Source organism: Terrapene carolina, unplaced genomic scaffold (genome assembly GCF_002925995.2).
Source record: "Terrapene carolina triunguis isolate 2854851 unplaced genomic scaffold, T_m_triunguis-2.0 Scaffold88, whole genome shotgun sequence".
Lineage (NCBI taxonomy): Eukaryota > Metazoa > Chordata > Testudines > Emydidae > Terrapene > Terrapene triunguis.
The window spans coordinates 15742616-15746944 of record NW_020664439.1 but is presented as its reverse complement, the minus strand read 5'-3'; the positions used below and the strand labels follow the sequence as shown (position 1 = coordinate 15746944).

The window sequence follows — 4329 nt, the reverse complement described above, 5'->3', positions numbered from 1 at the left end:
ACACACACACACACACACACACACACACACACACACACACACACACACATCTAAGGCCCTATTTATGTTATATCGTTATGGCGATATTACAGTGACCTTGAGGAAGCAGGTCTGCTTTCAGTATGGATGTTATCTTTGTTTTTGTTGTGTGTGGAATCAGTCAGACCACGCACCACAGTTATGCAGTTATCAGTCTTTCCATTATACATCTTTTTGGGGCAGAAGGGGATAAGGAGTTGATAAGTAGGTCATTTTAAAATCAACTGTCTAGGCTAAAACTTTCCTTAGCAGAGAATCAAATGTTTCTAAATGTTTTTTGTCACTTTTGTGTGTGTTATGTTTTTGTAATGTAGGACGTGTGTAACAGGTTTCAGATGCCTACTTTAGAATCCTTGGAACTTGTATAGTTTTTGTTTTTGTTTTTGTTTTTATAAAGAAATTTGAAGACTTAGACCAAAATAATATGGGCTGTTTGCCTAAATGAACAGTACAGATTCTTCAGAAGTAGAATCACTTTACTTAAAGGGGGATAACTGTTTTTATAGATCTATGTAAAAGTGTTTCAAAGGATGTGTTCTAGAGCATCTCTTCATTCCTGTTTCAAAAACAACTGATACACTCAAAAGCTTAATTCAAATGGACAGAGTTCTGAGATCTTGAAAGATTCTCCAGTTAAAATGGTGGTGTCTTTGCTCCAAACTATTTTACAAGGAAACTGAGGTTGCTTATATGGCTTCACAGTAGTGTGTCAAGATAATTTTCAGGAAATCTTTACAAGAGTATCCTATCCTGTTGTAACCCTGCAGACGTAGAAGGTGTGGTAATAGATCTGAAACTGACCCACGTTACTACTATAAGTATCCTTTTCATGGTGCTTTTCTAAGGAACTACTGAGAGCCAGCTTACATGCATTGAAAATGTACTACAGTTACTGCTCCATATATTTTTGGCCAGTCATCCTGAGTCACAGAAATTCCTAGATATACAACCTACTCCAGCCTTCACCCTGTTTCACTTTCCCAAGGGTTTTGATAGCTTATGCACCTAGTCTTCCATAATTACTATTTTCTTCAGAACTGTTGAAGTTTCTGAATGATTTCGCTAGATAATATTTCCCTGTCTCCAGTAAATGCTTTTTCTCTTGTATTAGTTTCTGTGTACAGAAGACTGGGGAGTAACACCCAGAGATTGCACCAGGTTTCTTTACAAAAGAGTCTTGATGGTACTGGTTGTGTTGAGGGAAGCAAGAGAGGATTTTTATAAGTAATGCATGACAGATTTGGGAGTTGAGGTAGATTACAGAAACATTAGATAATAGATATGATATATTGCTTTGACACTGAAAATTGTTTTTATTTATTGAAAATATCTCAAAACAAGCTTGACATAAGTAGAAGAACTATATACATTTCCCTCCCTGTTTCTTCCACTGTGCAGGTTGGAGCATGTGACCATACTACTGAGTACAGTTTGTTCTTGCACTAAATTCATTCAGCTATGCTGGATTAGAGCCAGATATGATATGAAATGAAAAGCAAATCATGCACATTTCACTACTTCTCAGTTTAAATTAGGCAATTTCTTTCTTTGTCACTCGTCCTTTAATAAAGTATGGCATTACTGTCTATTTTTAGGTCCAACATAGTTGAAAGCTGTGAAGCTATGTTAAGCTGTATATAGATATTCTGGTAGGAACATTCCAGTAGATTGCAATATGAGTTCAGGAGAAAGTTGAAAGTAAATGAGAGATCTGTGAGATAATTCTCCAGGGAGTTTTCACAGCATACCACGCATCATTTGCAAGGATAGATTTTCCTTTCATTTGAAGGACCACACAAAGTAAATTCTGTTTCTTGGGAAATGAGAGAGTATAGGACAGGAGGCCTTTTCAGTTTTTACTTCAGCGTCCCTATGGAAAGTCTTTATTTGCAGGGGGGAAATATACTATTACTCTATTTTTTAGGACATAGTATATGTTATGAAAAATATACACATTTAATAAAATCTGAATCTTTAGCTTATAAATTCTATTTAGCCCAGAAGTAAAAACAGAAAGTAGTGGTGTTATGAAATATTTTTCGCTGGTGGGTGGGTCACTTTGTCAAAGTCTTAGTTTTAATGATGTCATAACCTCCCTACTGAGAGTAGGCTCAGAAGCAGAATTATGGCTGCAACATCCTGTGAGGAGTCAGAGATTATCTATATGATGCATTAGTCCACATCAGTGGGATGTAAATTCTAGTCTAGTAGTCCTGGTGCGCTAGGGAGCTTCCAGTGCATGCCACCAGGGTCAACTTGGGCCAGTTGATGCGTGACATGCTGGGTTATACTAGAATTTATACCCTACTAGTACAGACTAACACACCGTGTGGATGAGGCATCAGTCTTCTGTCAGTGATATGAACTATATTTTTAAAAAGATGTCAGTGGATATCACCAATATGTCCTGACTTCTGGCTCCATGGAAATGTTCAAAATTTGCATTTTTATAGTTTTTCATAACTTACTAATGGTCAGTGGTGGGCATGTTGAGTGATGCATGGCACCTTCTCATACAAGAAATTGTGCACCTAGGTAGGCAGGAAAGTGGGGTCAGAAGTCTAACCAAAAACTTCCTTGCAGAGAGTACAAAACACCCCAGAAGTATAATGGTCTGGACTTTTTTCTTTGATGTAGAAATTGGTGTCAAGGAATCTAATCAATATAAACACTTTTAATTGTTTTCTTTTTTCCACATATGAATCTCTCAAATATGTTTAAAATATATTTCTGGTTTTCAACATCTTTGATACTTTAGTAATTATTACATGTTTTAGTACAGTTTATGCACGTTGTTCTTTTCTAAGGTGCTAAAGACTGAAGTTTGAATGGCACATGTCATTTTTGTTGTTCAAAGCAGTAATTATAAGCAGTGTGTTTACCAGCCTAAGATGGTTATTTTCTTTCTCTTTCAATTTCAGAATGATGACCTATACAACCTCAGCAAATCCTTCTTTTAACTCATGGGTATCCAGACTATAAATGTTACATGAATCACAACTAGGACCTCACATCCTCCTCCTCGTCCATAGATGGGTACGATGCATCCAGTTCAGTTTGTTTACTTTACACAAACCTCAGGAGTTAGTTGACTGAACTGCACATTCTATGTTGTGCCAAGCAAAAGCACTGTGACACCTGGACAATGAGTCTCTATTACTTCATCCTCTACCATAAGGACTTAGCTGGACACAATGAACTGATGTGCCCACCACTATGTCATGGTGAGAATGGGTATTGTACTAGCACATTTACATGATACATTACATTTCATTTGCTGCTGAAAACCTGTATGACAAATCATCATTGTAAATTATTACATACAAAACTGTTAATGTTGGTTGAAGAGTATTAAATATTTAACATAGGTTTTGATTTATACATGTACTTTTTTTTTTTTTAATTAAAATGTAACTTTTCCTACAGCACATCTTTTTTGATGTGGAACTGAGGTATACTATATTCTGTTGTAAACAGAGTGGGGAACCTGCTTAAAACAAGGCTAATAAGAATAGAGTAGGGTACTATTCTTGTTTTAAGATTGTAATTCAGAAAATAATATAATATGAATCATTGGCCCCTGGGCCTTGATTGTACAGTCATATTTACTGATACTATCAGTTGTAAGATAACCCTGATGTTGAGCTAAATTCTTTCCAAAAGAAAAAATAATAATTTTGTACTCCTCTTGTAAAATAGGCTGTATTAACTCAAATGAAGATAAACTTACTGTAGATGGTATTTACAAGTGTCAATTTGAACTCATCTATTGCACAGAAACTTACAAAAAGCAGAAAAAAGAAATCAAAGTCTTCCATTGTATATATTGTTAGGAGAAAAAAGGAAAAAAAAGAACCATGGGTGAAGTCTTCAAATCAAAACTCTTCCTGGAATGAAAAATGTGGGTGTTTGTAAATTCTGGAAATCTTTCTATACGTAATAAACTAGAATACTGTTTTATCTGCTTATTTTTTTCCTGGTAAATTGTCTCAATTGTCTACCCATCCACTCAGACATTCTTTTGACATTTTCTTTTTGTGCTACCACGAATGGTGGCAGGTTACCATAGACCTTGCTACTTCAGAGTTCAAATTTCAAGCATAATTAAATAATACGTTATATTAATAGGGAGCATGCATCTCTGCGTTACTTCACTAATACTCTTTTCATGTTTCCAGGAAATTATCACTCCTCATTCCACTGAAGTCAATGAAAAAATTCACACAGGCTTCATTGGAAGCAGTGTCTGGACTTCCGTGTTTAGTTTTAAAAAAGTGGCCTAGATAATTT

At 35.6% G+C, this 4329-nt stretch overlaps 1 protein-coding gene across 2 annotated transcripts in view; it reads left to right on the top strand.

Moving 5' to 3' along the window:
• Positions 1-4003, top strand: part of IRS1 (insulin receptor substrate 1) — an 81529-nt gene extending 77526 nt beyond the window's left edge. For both annotated transcript variants that reach the window (XR_003369708.1, XM_024195229.2), the window contains one exon: positions 2961-4003. The gene's annotated coding sequence lies outside the window, so the exon portion shown is untranslated. The remainder of the gene's footprint in view (positions 1-2960) is intronic.
• Positions 4004-4329: the final 326 nt, after the last annotated feature.